Below are 24,379 nucleotides of genomic sequence, written 5' to 3'. Positions count from 1 at the left end.
CTCCTCATCCTATTAGACCTCTCCTCAGCATTCGACACGGTAAAACACGAACACTTGATAGATCTGTTGAAACACAGAATGGGTCTTTCAGGACCAGTGCTCGACTGGTTCACCTCCTTTCTGCAAAACCGGACTCAAAAATTCAAGTTCAACAACACACTGTCCAAACCAGTCCCGGTTACGCTTGGAGTCCCACAAGGTTCCTCTTCAACCTCTTCATGGAACCACTCACCGATCTGTTACAAACATCCAACGTGCAATTCTACATGTATGCAGAAGATACCCAACTCTACTTTAAGATCAATACCTTGGACGATATTACTCTGCTCAACAATACTCTTAAGACCACCCAAACCTGGCTGGCAGTGAATCACCTCAAACTGAATACCTTAAAAACTGTATTCCTCCTCATTGCTCTTCCCGCCAAAGTCCCCACTATGCACAATTTGATAAAACACCTTACAGCACTCGATGTTCAACCAACCATTGTGGACTCGGAGAAATCACTGGGTATAACCTTGGACTGTAACCTTAATATGCAGTAGCACATCAGTAATGCAACGAAAGGAGCAAACTTTCAAATCAACACACTAAGGAAGCTTAAGCCCTTCCTACCCCCAAACCACTTCAAGTTAACGGTTCAGGCCTTAGTTCTACCTCCGCTGGACTATGGCAGTGTCTCGTTATGCGGTCTCCTCAAAACCACCACAGCTCCTCTTAGAGCCTCCACCAACGCAGCGGCGAGACTCATCACTGGCTCTAAAAAAAGGGCCCACATCTCCCCGGATCTAAAAGCTTTAAACTGGCTGCCATTTGAAGCCAGAATCCAACTGAAAATAGCTTGCATGACGCACAAGGCCCTACATCATAGTGCACCCAGCTATCTCTCACAAAAACTCACAATATCTGGAGGATCAAGATCAACAAGACGTGCGGAAAACTTCCTTCTGAAACCACAAAAATTCAAGAAGAAAAAAACGTATAATCGTTCCTTTTCAGGAATGGCACCCAGGATATGGAATGCCCTGCCACCAGAAATTAGACGGAACCCCTCCACCTCCTCCTTCAAGCTGGAAGTAAAAGGCATCCTGGTCCCCTCTCTTCTGGCCCCCCTCTCTTGGCCCCTCTCCGGAACCCTCTACCTCTGTTAAAACCCTCGGCATAAAGCTCAACTCTCAACTCACCCTTCACTCCCAGGTCAGCTCTGTGGTATCTTCCTCTTTCCTTTCACTGCGTACTATACGCAGGGTGTCCCGTTTCTTCACCTTCTCAGCTCTCAAACTCATCACCTTAGCCATGGTGGTGTCCCGCCTGGACTACGGCAACGCCCTATATGCAGGTATCCCTGCATATAGTTTACGGCGTTTGCAGCAGATACAAAACCAGGCGGCCCGCCTGGTCTTCAATCTTCCCAAATTCCACCGTTCTTCCCCTCTCTTGAAATCCCTGCACTGGCTCCCTGTGCGAGCCCGAATCCAATTCAAGCTCGCCTCCATCACTTTCTTGGCCCGACTGGACCTGGCTCCAGCATTTATCTCCTCAGAGATCACCCCCTATGTACCCACCAGGGAACTCCGCTCGTCCTCCCAGTCCCTCCTCACTATCCCACGCTACCGGACAAAGAAGTGGGGAGGTTCGAAATTTGCTACCCTTGCCCCGATCCTCTGGAATTCCCTTCCCTTGGATCTGCGATCCACCGCCCTGTACCCGCAATTTCGCAAACATGTCAAAGCCCACTTGTTCACAAAATCCTTTGATTAAATCCCCAGCAGTCTCCCCCGTTTTTTAGCCCTGGATCTGGTTAGCAGCAGCGCCAAGAAACCGCAGGTGAACGAGCGCTCTACAAGTATTTTAAAACTCAAACTCAAACTCAATCCTTATGGCTAAATTTACGTAAACACTGCTTGACTTGACAGTGGAGAACCCCAATTCCATGTATCTTACCTACCAATCTAATCCTTAACTTTTATATGTTCAGCTTTATTCCACTTATTGTCTCTTTTTCATCATCTAGGTTCTACCATCATCCTTCAATTCTGACCGGTCCGGTCTGGCACCTTATCTGACTTGCCCTTCTATCTGTGATTATCTTTGCTGCCAATCTCTATGGTCCTGGTTATCCTTAATGTTGTATCTGCCCTGGGTTCACTTATTAAGCTTTTTGACTTTATTCTTATAGTCCTGCTTATTTTGATTGTTTTGATATGCCTATACACATTTATTGTAATGCGCTATAATATATCCACAATGTGTGATCTGTGCTCTGTTCTTTTATTAAGCTTTTTGATTTATTCTTACAGTCCTGCTTATTCTTATTGCTTTGTTATACCTATACACATTTATTGTAAAGCGCTCTAATACCCGTTAGGGTCTTCTTCGTGCTATATAAAACTTTCAAATAAATAAATCTATTAATTAATTAATTAATTAATGTGTAGTAACAGTGTGTATATATTGTTTAAGAATTGGATTGTGATTGCTTAATTATTTTACAGCCCTGATGATGTCCTAGGAGGACGAAACGCGTAGGCTGTTTTTGAGTTATGACTATTCGTCTGTAAGAAATCATTACATTCGAAAGTAATAAATCCTCATATTGGATTGAACATATTATTTTGGATTGGATTGAATATTTTTTGTTGGAACTTGAATCTTGTGAAATTCACTTGAAAAATAAAAAACACGGATTGCAACATGGATTGATATTTTATTTTCTGAACTTGACGCTCCTTCCATCAACCTTTACATTTTTGGAACTGTCTGGTCTGAACGGTGGGCCAAAGGAAGAGGAGCTCCTGAATTAATAAGGACTTCTTTGAATTCTTTTTTTTAACATCTCACCAGTGCATACCCAGTACTGCCCTTACCGTTACTTGAGTTCACTAACTATGCAGTACAGTCATCTCCTTGTCACTACCAATGCACTCCTCCAATCACCCAGCCAGTTCCATGTACTTATCCAATCACTCCGCCAAAACCCAAGCACTTATATATTCACCATGCCCTCTCCTTGTAGTACTCTAATCATCCAGTCACTGCCCATGTACTCATGCAATGACCCAGGCACTAACACATGCACTGCTACATTCCCCTGAAAACTACTGATGCAGTCCAGCCATCTCGTCACTACCCATGCACTCCTCCAATCACCCAGCCAGTTCCGTGTCCTTATCTAATCACTGCGCCAAAACACAAGCACTTATAAATTCACCATGCATTCTCCTTGCAATACTGTAATCATCCAGTCACTACCCATGAACTCATGCATTACCCAGGCACTAACACATGCACTGCTACAATACCCTGAGCACTACTGATGCAGTCCAGCCATCTTCTTGTCACTACCCAGGCACGCCTCCAATCACCCAGCCAGCACCAGGTACTTATCCAATCCTCTGCCAAAACCTAAGCACTTATAAATTCACCATGCACTCTCCTTGCAGTACTCTAATCATCCAATCAGTACCCATGTACTTATGCAATAGCCCAGGCACTAACACATGCACTGCTACAATCCCCTGAGCACTGGTGATGCAGCCCAGCCATCTCCTTGTCATTATCCATGCACTCTTCCAATCACCCAGCCAGTTCTATGTCCTTATTGAATCACTGCACCAAAACACAAGCACTTATAAATTCACTATGCACTCTCCTTGCAGTACTCTAATCATCTAGTCAGTACCCATGTATGGGTCATGTCATTCATGGCTGGGTGATTGGAGGAGTGCATTGATAGTGACAAGGAGATGGCTGGATTGCATCAGTAGTGCTGAGTGGATTGTAGCAGTGCATGTGTTAGCACCTGGGTCATTGCATGAGGACATGGGTAGTCCCTGGATGATTAGAGTAATGCAAGGAGAGTGCATGGTGAATTCATAAGAGGTTGTGTTTTGTCGCAGTGATTAGATAAGGACATGGAACTGGCTGGGTGATTGGAGGAGTGCATGGGTAGTGACAAGGATATGGCTGGACTGCATCAGTAGTTTTCAGGGGAATGTAGCAGTGCATGTGTTAGTGCCTGGGTCATTGCATGAGTACATGGGTAGTGACTGGATGATTAGAGTACTACAAGGAGAGGGCATGGTGAATATATAAGTGCTTGTGTTTTGGCGCAGTGATTAGATAAGGACATCGAACTGGCTGGGAGATTGGAGAACTGCAAGGTAGTGACAAGGAGATTGCTGGAATGCATCAGTAGTGCTCTGGGGATTGTAGCAGTGCATGTGTTAGTGCCTGGGCCATTGCATAAGTACATGGGTAGTGACTGGGTGATTAGAGTACTGCAGGGAGAGTGCATGGTGAGTTTATAAGTGCTTGGGTTTTGGCGGAGTGATTGGATAAGTGCATGGAACTGGCTGGGTGATTGGAGGAGTGCATTGTTATAGTAAACATGATGGCAAATATAATTTATATAGCTGTGTATAGATTTCACATAAGTTTGTAGTTAACTAGATTTACTATGCTGAATTTCAAGTTGTATTTTGTTTAGATTCTAATTGTAATGTTCGATATTGGTAAACAGCCCTGAAGAAGCGCAGTGGAGCGCGAAACACGTGTTGGCTTTCTACAGACTGCGGCTATGTTTTGACTGCTTAAGAAAAATAAATAACAACAAAAAGAAATTAACTAATAAGATTTGATTTTTATTGATGTCTTATGTGTGTATATCACAGTGATGGATTTAGATATACTAATGTAAGGAATACTGGTGGGGAGCAGTATCTGAAATACATGAAGCACCGTGCAATATTCCTGTTACCCACAGAGTGTTTTTATTGCTTTACCGTGTGTGTGCACCTCCGCTGCGGGAGTGCAGTAATTTCTATTACTTGGGAGGGCAAAGCAAAACATTTTGGTGTCACTGTGCAGGATTTAAAAATTAAAAGGAGAAAATGTTTTCTAAAATGTCAATGTTTTCAGTTGCAGATTCCCAGATGCCAACTTAGTTATTGCGGTGGAAAGTTGCCTCTATTGCATGCTTAACAGATGAGGGGCAAGTACAGATACTTAAATGCTTCCAGTGCTTTTTGTTGAAGAAGGAAAACAGCTTGGTATTTCAGAGAGAAAAAGTTGTCTAATTTTGAATCCACTGCACAGCATGTATGAAAAATGTGTGCAGTTAGAATGAGAACGTAATGAATTACAAAGGGAGTTAGTTGAAGCTGAGGAGAAAGCTGATGTGTTAACATGTGAAATGTAATCATTGAAAAAGAATTGCAAATGTACCAGGTAGCACCACAAGATTGAGAAACTGTGAAACAGCTCATATTTTCAGACTGTTTCGATAGCCAGAGTGAATCGCTGTCAAGAAATGTACCTGGAGGAGAGTTTCAGGTAAATTTACAATGGTCACAGGAGGTTTTAATTATTTCTTTGTAGCACTTTCCTCAGCCAGCAATTAACATTTTATTGGACAGATTTCAGCAGAGACCGGAGGATGATTTGATAACATTCTTTGCAGGTTTGTCTGCACTAGAAGCTTCTAAAGTAATGTTGAATGGGGAAAATGTAGCACAGTTCTATGCACTCAGCCTTGACTGTAACATGCAGGAATATGTTTGAATTTTCAGAGAAGATAAACCAATCAGCCTGTTAGAACTAGCGATGGCTGGTTGCAGTTACAAGTCAGACTGATCAGTGAGTGACAAACCTTGCTTAACATGGAGAGACGCTATCTTGAAAAAAGAAATGATGACAAATGCTATTTTTAAAGATGACTCTGAGTGGGGAGAGAAGAAGCAAGGTGCTGTTGAATCTGCAAAAGAGATTATACAATATGTTTCAGACATGTGGTCAATGCAGAAAGGAGACATTGAGTTACACGTGACAGTTCAGGGGCAGTACGACACTTGGAATATGTGGGAAAAACAAAGAAAGAAGAGGGTGCTCTTGGGCTTTTGAAATAAAATGTTAGATGCTTGAGAATGGTTCACTCCATTTGAAAAACAGTTGCTAACGTTTCACTGCACTGTGACATACACTGGGCAGACACAGTTGTTTGTGTGTTTTTGTGCTTTGAAAGACAAAGGGTAGATGCAGTTGTTTTTGTGTGTTTGCCTGTTGAGAGACACTGGGCAGATGAAAATAAGGCACAATGCGATTTTGTGTTTTGAAATTTCCCTTGAATTATACAGAACTGGTAAAAGAAAATGTGATCAAGTGGAACAGAAACTGTTGTTTTGCATGAACAGTTGGTTCAGGTCCCAGTAGAAAGTCCAGGGGTGGTGTTTGAGTTACCCAAGGTACAGGATTCCCTACTGAAGTGGAACAAGGAGTTGTGGCAAGATATTTGGGAAATCTTACTGCAAAGCAAAACTTCTGTGTATCATGTAGATGCTCATTGTCCCATACAGTTACTAGACAGATGCTTAATTTTCTTACAGATGAAAAGGCTAAAATCTTGGAGGCAGAGGTGGTGACACGCGATTCTGATTTGGTGGGTATGACTAAGTGCAAGCACCTAGGAGAGAAAGACACTACAAACAGGTGGGTAGAGGATGAATGGATGCATATTCCCCTAGACTTACTTGAAATTGTGATTCCTATTTGTCAGTATGCATAGCACAGACCACTCCCACAGGAGCTGAGGGGTCAGTTGGAGAAAGGAAAATAACCAGCGCAGATAGGGGAGATGAATTGCATTGGGCCCATGTCAAATGATCAATGATGTACTTATTGATAAGTGTATGGAGAGATTGTTATATGGTGTTATGTGGCCCTTAGACACATTGTCGACATTTGCTGTTAGCATGAGTTTGCTTGCCCTATGAGGCTGCTTTTGCACACACCTCTGCTAGAGTTTGTTTTTGCGACACTTTGCCTCTGCCCTATACATGATAACAGAATGTTTTTCCCATTCTCAGCTTTTCCTTCAATTCTGTCCGAACATAATGTGCAAGGTCGATCAGCAATGTCTCTTTTTATTCTGTTCTGGTCAGTCACTATTACCTAGACAAAACATGTTACCAACAGCTGCAATATGAAGAATCATGCTTTGATATAGTTGTTGCATGTTTTTAAAACACACTTGAAGAAAGCTGTTCCATGGAGCTGAGCTCTGCTGTTCCTATGATGTAAACTTCTGCGTTTAGGCATTCAGGTAGGGGGTCTGCTAACAATACCTAGAGATCTTCTGTTATAAAAATAACTTCTTACTGCAAAGGGGAGGGTGATTAGGCCTAGTTGTTTTGCCTTTTTCACAGTCTTTATAAAATGACGACTCCTTTTGTATTCTATGGTATTGTAACAATGTTAATGATGTTAGCTTTATGCATTTTGCTGCTGGTCATGGTTTGCATACTGTTTTATGAATCACTATAGTCAAAATAAACATTTTGAACTTATTTAGTGACTCTGATTATTTTTTTTGTGTACAAGTACGAGTGAGCGTAACAGTGTCTTGTTCCCGCTATTCCTGAGGTGAGTCGGTAGTGCTCGTGTTCTGGGTTGTCTAATCATTTGAAGCTTCTTGCTATTTATAGGAGACCAAATGAGACACTATTGCGAGTCGGTTGGGATTTTGGGCACTAATGTGGTAGGAGGTACACCCCTATTTATGGAGGTCCTGTTTTCTTGTGCATAGTTCTTTGTATGAGCAGAATCCCGGCAACATGGCGCAGCCAACGTTTGGTCTGGTCCTTATCTGCGAGACGCTTGAGTAGTGCTCACGCTGGTCCACAATCCCCTCACTTTTGTTTCCAGGGACAGCTGTGAGGAGTGACCTCCTATATTGACATTTTTATAGGTTTATTCAAACTTGAAGTTTTAAAAGGTATTTCTTTTCTTATAACCCAAATTTGCGCCGCCACTCTTCGAGTTGTTCTACTGTCTGCTCTATGAGGGCTGCTGTTGATATTCCGGCTCGTGGTGGAAGCCAATCCGGCTAACCAGTTTGAAATATTTTATTCTTGTGTCACCTTAATGGTGGTGGATGGAACTGATAATGTATCACACATACACTCCCACTGTCGTTCCTCAGCTCTATCAGTCTTATAGAGCTCTTGAGGTTCTGCTTACAGCTTGGCAACACCGTATCTGGTTCAATGGCGCCCTTCCGCACCCATTAACGGCAGTCTGTTTTGGCCCTTTATCTATAGATGGGGCCACATGGCCCGTTTTGACTGGATTTACCCCACACCCTTGTGCTTTTACAACTGCTACTCTGGCAGAGCTCCGTGTCTTACACACTTCGTTAATACGCATTTAATAAGCTGTACTACAGTACGGAACCCGCAACGTTCAGGTGGGACCATCTGGCACTGCTATACAACCTGCGGGCCCTGGTGGCGTTGAGGTTCCGTAAAAATCGATACGGTGTTGTGGGCATTACCAAATATGGACGTGTTTGGTATCTACGAACCGTAAATGGCAAGTTCGGTAAGTGTACGCGTTTTCGCTACACAAACTGATAGGGTTCGCCTAAATTACGTGTTTCTTCATCTAAACCCTCGGGTTCCATTTTAGGTACGGCATCCATTTTGTTTCTTGCCCTCACGTAGTCAGCAAGCAGGCAACTGTTCGCCTCCTGACCTTCTAGTTCCCAAGCCTTGCGGAAGACGCATATCCCTTTTATGCGTCTTTATGACCGGAGGAATGACACTGCAGAGGCAAATGGCTCAGCTTGAGGGTAATCGTGCCGTGCCGGCCTATTGTTTCAGCCGTGCACGTGCTGGGACCAAGCTCCTTGATCCTTCGATCATGTTTCCAATATTACCCCCACGCTCTTTTATCTAGAGGTGTCTGACTTCCTAGCAGCTGTTCTTGTCTCTCTTCTTGCTCATTTTACAACTCTAGTGGGATGTGCCTAATGGTGGGAAGATGTGCTTTTACAGTTGGGAACCGGTAATATTACTGTGATTATGTTCCGGGGTTCTGAGAACATGAAAGCGACCCTTTGTGAAGTTTATTGTTGGAACTGAGATGTAACCTTTTGTTCACATGTTGTGCAATGGAAAAACCTTTGTATAAAAGAGAGCGACTCACATATGCAAAGAGAAGCAGACTCGTAGAACCTACACGCTGTTGTACTTCTAGTGACTTTTGCCTCCCTGCAGTAATAAACTCTGATCTTTGACGCCGAAGGAAGTGTCCCGTGTCTCTGTCTTTCGTGCGCCGGAACAGGTATCCCACGAAGGTTATAGGTGTTGTTCCCTGGCACCGCTGGGCCTTAAATAGTCTAGTCCTTCAGTTGGCGCCCAACTCGGGGCGTCATCGGCGGTACCGGTCCAAAACCTGACGATTGCGAGGAACTTCGTGTGAAATCTCCGAGGAAAAGGTGCACCCCGCTTCATCGATCCTGTTGTCGAAATAAGTGGTCCGAAGATTTTTCCCGCGAAGATTCCCGCCTCCTGACGGCTGCGACGGACCGATGCCCTGACTGTCGACCTGTTTCCGACGCCCGGCGCAGACCTTACGTACAAGCGAGAGGATAGACGGGCCTTCCTGGTGACGCCATTGAAATTCTGAGTTAAGTATTTGTGGGTCGCTCCCAGTCCTTAGTAGTTGTTCTAGCTTCTTGGAAGCTTTGTTGTTAGCTTACTAAAGCTTTGTTGTTCTAGCTCATTGAGCTTTGTTGTAGCCTTTTAAGGCTTTGTTGTATTGCATGGTTCCATTGCATTTGTGGTTCTTAGTTGTTGGTCCTTAGTTGTTATTTGACAATTGCAATTGCCAAAAACCGAGGGTTTTTGTCTTTCACGAACATTTAGTACTTCGGTAACCCTTGAAGTTTGATACTAGGTTAGTGTGCACGATGCCTAGCCATAGTGGATTCCTTGGTTTTCTTAAATGTTGCAACAAGGATTCCCGATTGGAGGACTCGTGTCCGATACCTCTGGTTGGAACTCCGATATATGAACTCTATAGTCGACATGGTGTGGGTCCTATTATTTATAATAAATATTGGGTACGATACACGAAAAGGGATGGTGTCCTTAGTTGGCCACCGCATGGAAGTTTTGAACTTACGATTTTAGATAATCTTGAAGCCAAATTATTCAAAAGGAAAGCTAGGCCAGCTATGTTTGATTCTTTTCGGTTGTGGCGTAAAGAGGCCAAGCAGAAAGAAATCAAACAGCTTAAAAAGGATCGAAGAGAAGGGTTTGTTCCAATAATGCAAGTTGTACAACAATGTCAGCGAGATAAAGAAGAAAAAGAAATAGAAGTTTCCTATAGATTACATCACATGAGGATAGACAAATGTTATCCGGTTTTACAAACTAGTCCTGATAAGAAAGAGGAGGATCCCCTGTTAACGTATTTCATGAACTCGCCACCTCCTTATGCACAGGGTGCTACAGCCCCCGTAGCTCCCCCAGTTGTCCCGCCTGTCGTTCCTCCTGTTGTCCCTCCTGTTGTTCCGGCGGCTGCTGGTCAGCCCGTTGTTAATCCTACGTTTGTCCCACCACCTGTTCCTATTTCTACTACACCTTTGTCTGTACCTCCTCAACCGCTAGCCTTTGCTACTTCGACTGTCTCGTCTGTCTCTGCTGTTCCTACGTTCACTTCTAATATTGTCGCCCCTGTTCTTTTTCCTTCTTCTCCTTGTGCTCGTACCCGTATCCCTAATACTGTTGCTACGCTCTATTCACCACTAGCTGGTTCGATACTACCACCCAGCGTTTCTGAAACTTCTCAAAGACGAAGTCAAATCCCTGGTGGAAGGGAAAGAGAGACGTTAGTGACGTTGGCACATAGGTGGATAAGGCATCCTGGTAATTACCCTCCACGTGTGGTCTTCGACACATTTTCTCAGTTTAATGAGCCTACACAGAGATTCGTGTTCGAAGAAATGTGTAACTTTTTGAGAGAGCAATGGTATAATGATGATTTAGATACCGTACCGCCCGATGTGACTGAGCTTCAGAGTCAATTTTCGAACGGTATGATCGTAGGTGGAGATGTACGACGTGCCTTAGAGCGATTGTTAGCATTTAGATCCACCGTGCCTTCTCAAGTATCGTTTGATAACGACCTAGAAACTTGGAAAGCGGCTCCTGGTCAGTATCCTATGCGAGAGGTTCCGCCACTTTGGGTGCCTGGAGATCCGCAAGCTAACCCTGCAGTTTTACCGCACTTCCGAAGAGTTTGGATACACCTCCCATGGAAACGATCCGAAGTTTTGCAAGTGAAACAATCTTTGCCAGATCCGCGTAAGAATCCGGCTGGTTACTATAAGGAGTTATCCCAATTGGTGGACGCTTCTGTTATGAACCTTGCCGACATCGACATGCTGTTTGGTAATGTCGTACCGCAACCGGTTTGGGCGAAAATTCGCCAAGCAAATCATGCAAACGAGTTAGGTGGCGATTGGGCAGCACTATTAGCGGCTGATGGATTACAAGTTGGTGGGGCTAAGCCTGATCAGTTAATTTTAGATTTACCTCAGAAAATTATTACACTCATGAAAACTCTCATGCCGGCGATGAAGGTGAACTGGGATAAATTAGCAGCTTGTAAACAGAAGAAGGATGAGAGTGTCTCCGATTTCTTTACGAGGTTCGAAGAGGCATTTGTTGATCATAGTGGTCAGGACATGGGTACGGAGGGAGGTCAACGGTTATTTGTTGACAAATTTGTAGCGAACTTGTTGCCTGAACTATGCAACAAATTGAAAAATTCAGAAAGTGCATGGGCTGTTTCAACCACTGCACAGATATTAGCAACGGCTCAATATTATGAAAATAGGGAGAAAGAAGAAAGTGATCGTTCAGACAAGAAAACGAAAGAGCTTAAAACGAAGGTTTTGTTGCAACAAGCGTATCCTCCATGTTCGACTCACAATGATTCGCAACAGCAGTATAGGCCGCAGTCACAGTCCTCAAGAGCGCAATCACGATCTGATTCCTCTGACTATAGATCTACACTTGGATATAATCAGTGCGCATATTGTAGAAGAGAGGGACATATAAAATATGATTGCCCGGCTTTGCGTGATCGACTTAATGGTATATCGGCACGTGGAAGTCGTGGTGGTCCTCAACAAGCATCTCGAGGTAGAGGCCGCGGTACCTCCCGAAATCAAACTGAGCGCTCTAATACGCCAACAGAGGCGAATAATTGTTTCGACCAGCGAAATGCGGGGTCAGTTAGATCTACACAATATCCTGTGGACGATTACTACGCAGAACATGGGACTGTTGCAAACGATCATTACTAGGACAGCCACCGACAAAGAGAGGGAGTAGTATCAGTTCCGGTTGATCAGAGTGGGCCTTACGTCGCAGTAGCTACTTCTGGCGTAGTTGAGCCTTTTCTGTTAGACACTGGTGCGACGAAAAGTTCCATCATGCATTCGAAACTCCCTGGCGCACCTTTGTCTGGCTTAACCAATGTTTCCGTTGGATTCTCTGGCGCCCCTGTTAGCAATCCTGTTTCCAGCCCTTTGCCACTTACGATTGGCCCTCGTGAGCTGGAGGCTCCATTGATTCTATCTACTGGTTGTGGTGAGAATCTTTTGGGCTTGGATTTGTTAAAACGGTTATATGCGACTTTGTATTGCTCCCCTGAAGGAGTGGAGCTTACATTAGGTCGGAGAGTAGTCTCTCCTATGTACTTGGCGATCGATAAATTCCCACCGGAATTGAGCTCCCTTCCTGCGTCTCTATGGGCCACAGGTCCCAATGACGTGGGTCTCTTGGACATCCCACCTTACATGATCAAACTGAAACCAAATGTGCGACTGCCACGTATACCACAGTATCGTATCTCCATTGAGGGAGAACGAGCGCTATTAGCGATTGTACACGACCTGATCAAAAAGGATGTCGTTGAAGAAACTCGAGGAAATGTGTGTAACAGTCCTGTACTACCAATTTTAAAACGCACTGATCCATCTAAACCTCCTGTGTATCGGTTCATAATTGATTTGAGGGAAGTGAATAAAATAGTGATCCCACAGTTTCCCGTGGTCCCTGATATAACGGCTTTGTTGACCCTGATTCCAGCTTCTGCCTCCTGGTTCACGGTGATCGACCTAAAGAATGCCTTCTTTAGCATCCCGATCGCTGAGGAAAGCAGAGACCTATTCGGATTTTCGTTAGGTGGTCGCAGTTTCAGACTAAAACGCGCACCACAAGGCTATTGTGAAAGTCCGTCGATCTATAGCCAAGCACTTAAAAGTCAACTGGATGCATTTGTGTTACCGACGGGTGCGGTTTTGATTCAATACGTTGACGACCTATTAGTGGCAGCCGATACGGAGGCTATTTGCAAAACGGTTACAGTATCACTATTACGTTATCTACAAGACTTACATCACAAGGTGTCACCTTCCAAGCTGCAATATTGTTGCCAAGAAGTCACCTACTTAGGTCACTTATTGTCGAAAGAAGGGAGAAGGTTGACCCCAGAGAGAATTGCAGCGATTTCTCGAATGACTGTGCCAAAAACTCAGAGAGATGTACGTGCCTTTCTAGGTATTACGTCATACTGCAGACAGTGGATTCCGAATTTTTCACTATTGGCGAAACCATTGTTAGCTCTCACGTGCAAGGATGTTCCGACTCCTTTGCCATGGACTGAAGAGTGTCAGAAAAGTTTCTCTGAATTACGTGATGCGTTATGTTCGGCTCCTGTGTTAGGTACTCCTGATTACAGTAAGCCGTTTACACTGTACGTTCACGAGAGGGATGGTTGTGCGTTGAGTGTTCTGGCGCAACAATTTGGTGACAAACAGCGCCCATGCGCATATTTTTCTTCGACCTTAGACCCAGTAGCTAGAGCTTTGCCGAGTTGTTTACGAGCAACAGCGGCAGCTGCGGCGTCCATTCGACAATCCGCAGGTCTGGTCATGGATAATATGCTTACGGTGATGGTTCCGCATGCAGTTGACACTCTCTTGAACCGAACAAAAACTCAACATCTGACAAGCGCAAGGTTGTCCGGATATGAATTGACGTTACTGGCTAGTCACATACGCATAAAAAGATGTAACGTGTTGAACCCAGCAACATTGTTACCGATCAACATGGAGTCAAGTGGTGAAGCACCGCATGACTGTTATCTGAGGACTGAGGAGGAAACAAAGGGTCGTATTGACCTGAAAGATGCTCCATTGATAGATCCCGATGGTACTTTATATGTGGATGGTTCCTGTTTCAAGTTGCCGAATGGTGATGTGACGACTGCGTATGCTGTAGTGACATTGAGTACGGTTGTAGAAACTGCAAGATTGAGTCAGAACTCGGCTCAGGCAGCTGAGCTGATCGCCTTGACGAGAGCGTGTGTGTTGTCCAGAGGAAAGCGGGTGAATGTGTTTACCGACAGCCAGTATGCTTTTGGTGTGGCGCACAGTTTTGGGCGATTGTGGAGAGAAAGAGGATTCTTAACGTCACATGGCACGAAGATTCAGCATGGACAGCTTGTGAACGACCTTCTAGACGCACTAACACTGCCTAAGCAGGTGGCCATAGTCAAATGTAGTGCGCATCGGAAAGTGACGGATGATGTTGGTCGTGGTAATGCGTTTGCAGATGAAATTGCTAAGGAGACAGCTAAAGATCTGACAAATCGAATGTATGTTACAAGTTCAGTGAGATGGCCAACGGAGACTAGTATGTGCGAAGACACAGTTGAGAGTGTGAGGGGAATACAGAATGAGGCCACTGGGACGGAAAAGACTAAGTGGAAAGAGAGCACGGGGAGGTTGGATGAGAATGGATGTTGGGTTGATTGGTCAGAGAAACAGAGATGGATGTTACCGGATGCATATGTGCTCGCTGTTGTTACAATGGCTCATGGTACAGCACACATAAGCGCAAAAGGCATATGCAAGTTGTTGTCCCCTGTATGGAAGAATGATGGGATTACTAAATGTGCAGAGAGAGTGGTTAAGAATTGTATGGTGTGTTTGATGTATAATCCCGGCAAGGGCACTCCCACTCCACCTGGTCATTTTGCCCCTCCTACATGCCCTTTTGAAGTTATCCAGTTGGACTTCATCCATATGGAGAGATGCAACAACTTGAAGTATGTCTTGGTCGTAGTATGTGCGTTCTCCAGATGGATTGAGGCTTACCCCCTCAAGGATAATACTGCCCTGTCCACAGCAAAAATTCTGCTCAAAGAGTATTTCCCCAGATATGGAATGCCTCGGATTGTATGGTCGGACAACGGAAGTGAATTTGTGGGGAGTGTGATGAAGAGTGTGTGTCGTGGCTTAGGGATAGTACAGAAATTTCATAGTGCCAACCATCCTCAGTCAGCGGGCTTGGTGGAAGGATACAACGGCACCCTGAAACTAAAAATTGCTAAAATTCAGGCAACAACTGGTTTATCATGGCCAGATGCTTTGCCTTTAGCTCTCTTATCAACCAGGGCAACTGTGCACTCTCGAGTAGGGCTTAGCCCATATGAGATTGTGTTCGGCCGTCCTGCTAATATTTGGGGAGTCCCGAGGCCTAAAGAATTTGATAGAATTGAATATCCAATGTTGATTGATTATCTTCATGATCTGACTGCTAAATTGAGTTTGATTCATCAACAGGTCTTTGAGGCTTTGCCATCACAAACAGAGGGTCAAGTCAAGTCAAGTCATAACATTTATATAGCGCACTACATACCCAGAGGGTTTCAAGGCGCTTAGGGAGGGGAGGTGGATTATTTGTCAAATATCCACGTTTTAAGCTGCTTTCTGAACGCTAGGTGATTCTGGGTGAGGCGGAGGTAAGCGGGGAGTGAGTTCCATGTTTTGGCAGCCAGGTATGAGAAGGATCTGCCTCCCATGGTGGACTTGTTGATGCGAGGTACAGTGGCGAGGGCTTGGCTGGAAGAGCGAAGTTGGCGGGAGGGGGTGTAGAAGGACAGTCGAGAGTTGAGGCAATCTGGTCCGATGTCGTAGAGTGATTTGTGTGCGTGGGTAAGCAGTCGGAAAGTGATCCTCTTATTGACGGGTAGCCAGTGGAGGTCTTTAAGGTGACCAGAGATGTGTTCGTTGCGTGGGATGTCTAATATGAGCCTGGCTGAGGCGTTTTGGATTCGTTGTAGTTTCTTCTGGAGTTTAGCGGTGGTACCTGCGTAGAGGGTGTTTCCGTAGTCCAGTCGGCTCGTGACTAGAGCGTGGGTGACTGTTTTCCTTGTTTCGGAGGGGATCCAGCGAAATGTTTTTCTGAGCATGCGAAGAATGTTGAAGCAGGAGGAGGATACGGCGCTGACTTGTCTGTTCATAGAGAGTGAAGAGTCCAGGATGACGCCAAGGTTCCGTGCGTGGTCTGTCGGGATGGGTGCATTTCCGAGGGCTTCCGGCCACCAGGAGTCGTCCCATGCAGAGGGGGATTTACCTAAGATGAGGACTTCTGTTTTGTCTGAATTCAGTTTCAGACGGCTTTGTTTCATCCATTCGGCGACTTCTTTCATTCCTTCGTGTAAGTTAGTTTTAGCGGTGCTGGGGTCCTTGGTGAGAGATAGGATCAGTTGAGTGTCATCCGCGTAAGAGATGATGTTGAGGTTGTGTTGGCGGGCGATGGCCGCGAGGGGGCTCATGTATACGTTGAAGAGGGTGGGACTGAGTGAGGATCCTTGTGGTACGCCGCAGATGATTTCAGAGGCCTCGGACTTGAATGGTGGGAGGCGGACTCTCTGGGTTCTTCCGGTGAGGAACGAGGTGATCCATTCCAGTGCCTTTCCTTGGATTCCGATGTTTCTGAGGCGTTGTAAAAGGGTGCTGTGGCAGACTGTGTCGAAGGCTGCAGAGAGGTCGAGGAGGATGAGGGCGACTGTGTCTCCATTGTCCAGTAGAGTTCGAATGTCGTCTGTTGCTGCGATGAGGGCGGTCTCAGTGCTGTGTTTGGCTCGGAAGCCGGATTGTGAGGGGTCGAGTGATTTGTTGGCTTCGAGGAAGGCGGCGAGCTGGTTGTTGACAGCTTTCTCGATGACTTTGGCCGGGAATGGAAGAAGCGAGATGGGGCGGTAGTTTTTGAGTTCGGTGGGGTCTGCTGTTGGTTTTTTCAGAAGGGCAGTGAGTTCAGCGTGTTTCCAATCTTCTGGGAAGGTAGCGGAGTTGAAGGAGCAGTTGATGACGTCTCGGAGGTGCGGAGCTATGACGGAGTCTGCTTTGTTGAAGATGTGGTGGGGGCATGGGTCTGTGGGGGATCCAGAGTGGATGGAATTCATCAGACGGATGGTGTTCTCAGTGGAGATTGGGTTCCAGGCGTTGAGGGTGTTGACGGGGGGAAGAAGGTCAGCTGATGGTAGGGTGGGTTGGCTTCCGGGTTGGTTGTCAAAGCTGTTGTGGATGTCAGCAATCTTGTTGTGGAAAAAAGAGGCTAGGGAATCGCAGAGGGTTTGAGAGGGGGTGATGTCGTTGGAGTTGGCCGAGGGGTTGGAAAATTCCTTGACGATGTTGAAAAGTTCCTTGCTGTTGTGGGCGTTGTTGTCAAGTCGATCTTTGAATGCTGTTTTCTTGGCTTTTCGGATCAGTTGGTGGTGAGTACGGATGGCGCTTTTGAAGGCGTCCTTGTTGCTGGTGGATGGGTCTTTTTTCCAGGCCTTTTCAAGGGAGCGGCACAGTTTCTTGGATTTCTTGAGGTCGTCGTTGAACCATGAAGCCTTTTTGATGCCAAGTTTGTGTTGACGTTTTTTCAGTGGTGCTAAGGTGTCGGCGGTGTTGGATAACCAAAGGGTGAGGTTGGAGGCGGCTTCGTTGGCGTTAGAAGAGGGGGCTGGGGAGGTTTGAAGGAGTGATGTGGAGATCTGCTCTGTGGTGATTTTGTTCCAGTTTCTTTGTAGAGTTGGTTGGAGGTGGATGATGGGTTTCGGCTTGTTGTAGGTGAAGTGAACGCAGCTGTGGTCAGTCCAGAGGAGATCTGTAGTGTGGCTGAAGGAGACATGGTTGCTGGAGGTGAGGATGGGGTCGAGAGTGTGACCTGCGATGTGGGTGGGGGAAGTGACCAGTTGTTTAAGTCCGAGGTTGGCGAGGTTGTCTAAGAGGGTGGCGGTGTTGCGGTCGTTGATCTTTTCAAGGTGGAAGTTGAGGTCTCCCAGAAGGATGTAGTCTTTGGAGGGGAGCGCGTGTGGGGTGATGAAGTCCGTGATGTCTTCACTGAATTTTGCGCGTGGCCCTGGTGGTCTGTAGAGGAGGGTGCCTCTGAGTGTGGTCTTGGGGTCGATGTGGATCTGGAAGTGAAGGTGTTCGGAGTTGGCGAGGTTGGCATCAGAGCTGGTTGAGATGCGGATTGTTTTCTTATGGACGATAGCGATTCCGCCTCCTGTATGGTCGGTGCGGTCCTTGCGTGTGATCTTATAGTCATCAGGGATAGCGATGGCGATGTCAGGGGCGGAGGAAGCGTTCATCCAAGTTTCCGTTAGGAAGGCGACGTCAGGAGAGATGGTGTCTAGTAGGTTCCAAAGGTCAATGGCGTGCCTGTGGACCGAGCGGGTGTTGAGAAGGATGCATTCTAGGTGGTTGGGGTCGGGAATCTGTGGTGTGGTCGTAGCGGAGATGTTGTCGGTGCCGATGAATTTGCAGGAGAAGCAGGAGAACGGTCCATGGGTGCGTCCAGGAGCGGCTTGGACGCAGGTGGGGGCGCGGCCGGGGTTAAGGGCTAGGAGGGTGGCGGCATCATAGGTAACGTGGGGGGGCTGGGCAGCGCGAGGTGCAGGGGGTATGGCGCTGGGCGCGGTCCAGGCGCGGACGGGCGTAGACGGGCTTACCTTTGGCGCACCTTCGGCGTGGCCGTAGCGCGTTGGGACATCTGACATTTAAAGGATGGTGGAGGGGGCGGAGCGTGGGAGGGTCAGCCGGGAGGCGGGAGCGAGGTGGGGGAAGGGCCAGGGGCTGATAAACAAAATGGCAGTAACAACAACAGGGCACAACAAGGTATGCTGCACACTAAACGGACGCACTTTCAATAATTTTAACTCTTATTCAAACACAGCCAGGATGTGCGCGCTAGCAATGATAATGCAGCCGATTTCTATTTTTACCCCAGAACACACAATCGCTCCTAGAACAGTAATACTTTAGCATACAAGCGCTACGATTCAAAATGCGGAGCCAAGCGCTGCAATACCATGAGGAAACAAGCGCTACAAGCAGCGTGGTGGTGAAAGGGCAGCAGAGTTAGGCGCTACGATACCAAGTCTGTGCAGGAGGAGGCAAGGGGAGCGGCCGTTCGTGTCCAGGACAGGACGGTCACAGCTCCAAGGAGGGTGCGAGGACAGCTAGTGGTTTCCGTGGGTGGGAGGGTCAGCCGGGAGGCGGGAGCGAGGTGGGGGAAGGGCCAGGGGCTGATAAACAAAATGGCAGTAACAACAACAGGGCACAACAAGGTATGCTGCACACTAAACGGACGCACTTTCAATAATTTTAACTCTTATTCAAACACAGCCAGGATGTGCGCGCTAGCAATGATAATGCAGCCGATTTCTATTTTTACCCCAGAACACACAATCGCTCCTAGAACAGTAATACTTTAGCATACAAGCGCTACGATTCAAAATGCGGAGCCAAGCGCTGCAATACCACAATGCGGAAACAAGCGCTACAAGCAGCGTGGTGGTGAAAGGGCAGCAGAGTTAGGCGCTACGATACCAAGTCTGTGCAGGAGGAGGCAAGGGGAGCGGCCGTTCGTGTCCAGGACAGGACGGTCACCGGCTCCAACCAGGGGACTGGGTGTTGTCCCGTAACTTCGGCCGAAAACGGAACCTTGAGCCGAGGTTTGTGGGACCTTTCCAGGTGCTCCTGGCAACGAGGACTGCGGTTCGGCTAGAGGGACGGAAGCACTGGGTGCATGCCACCCACACCAAGAAAGTCCCGCTTCCTTTGCCGGCGGACACTTGGATGAGAAGAGGTTTTTCATCGTCTGAAACCGACGCCCCACAATGTCTTGTCCCGTTCAGCGAAGCTCAGCCCCTATCTGACACCCCTGTTGATCCCCCTCTCACAATTTCCTTCCCGCCAACTTCGGAGAATTCGAGTACTGAACAATTGCCTGAACGATCGAACACTCATTTGCCATCCAATCCACTGTTTGAAGATCAGACTCGCCCTGGGAGCAGCCGATACTTTCTTCGTCCACGCACAAAAGACTAATAAAAGAAATTTTTGTTATTTTTGAAATTCACATTTGCTCTGAACATTGTGGACATTTTATATTGTGTACCTTTTTCCTTTTCTTTTTCGTGCAGCCAAGAATCTTATAGTAAATTGAATGTTCAATTTATCTAGAACCTATCATCTGGGTTGGCCGTAGGGCCGGGCGGGTACTTTCTTCTGTTTAGCAGCTATCGACACTAGGTCGGTTTCTTTTGTCAATTTCTGGGAACTCCTGGGGATTGATAATCGCTACTCAGAACAAAGTGCGTCAAGAACGTCGCGGACGGTCGTTAGAGGATGGAATTTTCTAAGCTGTCAAAAGAAGAGAAAATGTCGGCGCAAAGATCTACGTTAAACAAGGTGTTTCGTACAAGATGTTTTTTGTTACAGGTTTTCATGTTGTTCCTGACTGTATCTATGCTACTAGTGGGTGGAGTGTATTTTGGTTTTCAATCACTGTTGCCCTCTACTAAACCTACTCCTCCTTCTCATGACCTAAATTTCGTCTCTACTGTTTCTCCACATTCTTTTCACATACTGCCCCAACATGAGCAAGTCAGACGTGTGGAATTTAGAAACAATTCTTTTGTGCAACTGTTGCATCAGCATCAGTTGGTGGTAAATACTACAAATTGTTGGGTGTATGGACTAATGCCACATACAATGGACAGGGGTATCCCGTATTTCGTTCTTCCGTACAGCCCCCAAGGGTCAGCCCGAGCATTTCAAACTATGTTTCGCAGTGCACTAGATTCCTACCCCCATCGAGAGCCACGCTCAGCACACTTTGGTCCTGGTCCGTACCACAAGTCTCTGGCGATAGCTATTGCTGATTTAGATAGAGATATTTTTGACGCATCGCTTATCCCAGAGGAGGAGGTGCGAGCCTATAGGGAACTAAGTGAGACTGAGTATAGTGTATCAGTGGGTGATAGGCAGCTCAAAAGCTCATCTCCAATCTGGATTGTACCTCACCTAGGCCACTTTTGTCTGCAAGGTCGTGGCCGAAATCCAAGAGCCCTGCTTGGGAAGAGCGCTTGTGTGGATACTTACGTTCTACCGATGCTCTCTTCCCCTGTCTTCCTAACTGCCAAGGGTACCTATTTTGCATGTTATGATCGAGCATATACGTGGTTACCTCATGACTTCTCGGGTACCTGCTATATTGCAAACCTCTTGCCTCCAACTTTCACTGTTGCTTCAGATTATCACCGAACTAGAGTTGAGAGAGGTGTTATTAGCAGAGAAGATACTGCCGGACAAGAGGCAGGAGACTTCTTTAAGGGGTTCCTACCGTTTTGGGGCCCTATGGTCAATAGTAGAAATCTGAGGCAGTTAACTCGTGTAGTAGAGTCAACTGCTAACATAACCGCAAGTGCCCTTGGTAATCTGACAGCAGAGCTTCAAGCGGATAGGCTTATGACATTACAGAACCGTATGGTTCTAGACATTGTTCTAGCAGATAGAGGAGGTGTGCGCAAGGTCATCCATTCGAGCTGCTGCATATTCATACCTGATAACGCTCCAACGGTTTATCAAGCCATCTCCAAGTTGCACAAAATCTCGGAGTCCATACACGTGGACGAGGGAAATTGGACGCTTCTAGGATGGTTTTGGGGCCTGATGTCGACCTGGGGTTGGAAGATTCTGATGATTATAGGGGTTGTTGTGACGTTCCTGTTCACGTGTTGTCTTTGTGTACAGTGTGGTCTTGCCTTATGTGGCCTTTGTGCTACAACGTGTATAAGAATGCCATCTGTTCCCAATGAGACATTGATGGATAGAATAATGTTTCAGCAACATCTGAATGATCTGATGAACATCGAGATCGATTATGATTTCGACTAGTGCTTGCCTACATGAGGGCAAAAGGAGCGTCTGAGGTTCCGTAAAAATCGATACGGTGTTGTGGGCATTACCAAATATGGACGTGTTTGGTATCTACGAACCGTAAATGGCAAGTTCAGTAAGTGTACGCGTTTTCGCTACACAAACTGATAGGGTTCGCCTAAATTACGTGTTTCTTCATCTAAACCCTCGGGTTCCATTTTAGGTACGGCATCCATTTTGTTTCTTGCCCTCACGTAGTCAGCAAGCAGGCAACTGTTCGCCTCCTGACCTTCTAGTTCCCAAGCCTTGCGGAAGACGCATATCCCTTTTATGCGTCTTTATGACCGGAGGAATGACACTGCAGAGGCAAATGGCTCAGCTTGAGGGTAATCGTGCCGTGCCGGCCTATTGTTTCAGCCGTGCACGTGCTGGGACCAAGCTCCTTGATCCTTCGATCATGTTTCCAATATTACCCCCACACTCTTTTATCTAGAGGTGTCTGACTTCCTAGCAGCTGTTCTTGTCTCTCTTCTTGCTCATTTTACAACTCTAGTGGGATGTGCCTAATGGTGGGAAGATGTGCTTTTACAGTTGGGAACCGGTAATATTACTGTGATTATGTTCCGGGGTTCTGAGAACATGAAAGCGACCCTTTGTGAAGTTTATTGTTGGAACTGAGATGTAACCTTTTGTTCACAAGTTGTGCAATGGAAAAACCTTTGTATAAAAGAGAGCGCCTCACATATGCAAAGAGAAGCAGACTCGTAGAACCTACACGCTGTTGTACTTCTAGTGACTTTTGCCTCCCTGCAGTAATAAACTCTGATCTTTGACGCCGAAGGAAGTGTCCTGTGTCTCTGTCTTTCGTGCGCCGGAACAGGTATCCCACGAAGGTTATAGGTGTTGTTCCCTGGCACCGCTGGGCCTTAAATAGTCCAGTCCTTCAGCGTGACCATCAGTCCCCTTATGGTTAATTCTGTCATGGGCAAACACCCGCAGAATAATGATGAATTTCCTTATTGGCTTGCAGAAAAGTTTGGACAGATAGAAGCGATCTTTCCTAATACCACTCCTGTGGAAAAACACAGGATCTTAACTATTAGTTTACCTAAAGACTTAATTCCTGAATTGGCTGATTGTAGCACCGGGGGCAGGGTGTTTGCAGCGGTATATTCTATGTGTTTTGGCACTCCCTCAATGACCGTGGTACCCTCTGTGATTAACCCCGTTTAAGATGAACAAGGAGCCGAGCGGCTGTCAAACTGGGAATGAGACTGGTGAGGGTATTCGACGTGGTTGCTGATATGATCCTTGCGAATGTCAAGGGCGATGCTGTTCGCTTTCAAGTAGCAAACCGCTTAGAAACGGTTGCAGAGGCTGACAAACCACGAGAATTACCTAAGATAATTGCAAAGGCATATAAAACCATAGGCCACAATAGTCTGGGAAATAAGCCTTCAACTCAAACACAAATGCAGTCTCTAAATCAACAGAAAGCCCAGCCTGATAAGGATGGGCAACCTTTCTTTCCTAAAAAGAATTGGCAAAGAACTAAAAAACAAGGTTCACCACAGCAGAAGCAGGGTTCGCGTGCAAGTTCACTGGCCACTAAAGCTTCTGAGTGTACTTATGTCTTGTGTGACCGTGCTACAATTAAGTCTCCTGATAGATTTCAGGTTCCTGATCAGAGTTCTCCTCGTTCTTTGCAGGAAAAATTAGGCTCACAAGTCGGTGGAGGTGATCGCCAGGATCAGAGTAGAAGTCAACCTGCGACATAAACTCGTGAACAGCCTCGACAGTTTGAAGTCAAGGACAAGCAGTGTGATTTCCCTCGTACCCAACCTCCTTTTCAAAAGAAAAAAAGTTGCAGCTTTAACAGCGAGGTATGCCACAGACGGTGAGAACGTGACTCCTGGAATGGACATGGGCAGTGGGTCTGCTCAACAGTGCAGCAGAAGTTACCATAGTCAGGGAGGCTCTGCGTCCCCGTCAAGATGTGACAGCAACTGACACATTTGTTACTATTGAGACTGCGGATACCCGGGTTTCCCCCCAGATAGACTCTATGAAGTCATTTTCCTTATTGAGGGTGATATACAGCGTCCGATTAAGGCGGTTTTCTGGGAGAATCTGGCCGCTTCATATGTCAGTCAGTCAGTCAGTCAGTCAAAACACTTTATTCGATTACTTAAAACATAAAAGACAAGGTAAAAACATTTATAAAAACATTCCATATCATATATATATATATACACAATCAGTGCTTTCAATTAATTATAAAGTATACAGTAAGGCCAAGATATACATCATAAGTTTGAAAAACAGCTAAAACAGCTAAAAGTCAGGCAGGGATACTGAGGATGGCTAATCTTTTGTTATTGATCTGAGCAGCGGCCATAAAAAAAAGCAACACAGTAAATATTGCGAGTGCTATGTAATATCTGCAAATAAATCAAGGCGGGCCTAACTTGTAAAAAACCCGCCTCTCTCATGATTGGAACTAAAAAAAAAATCCGGATC

This window comes from Lissotriton helveticus, chromosome 5_1 (assembly GCF_964261635.1).
Source record: "Lissotriton helveticus chromosome 5_1, aLisHel1.1, whole genome shotgun sequence".
NCBI lineage: Eukaryota > Metazoa > Chordata > Amphibia > Caudata > Salamandridae > Lissotriton > Lissotriton helveticus.
This window is presented reverse-complemented; position numbering follows the sequence as displayed.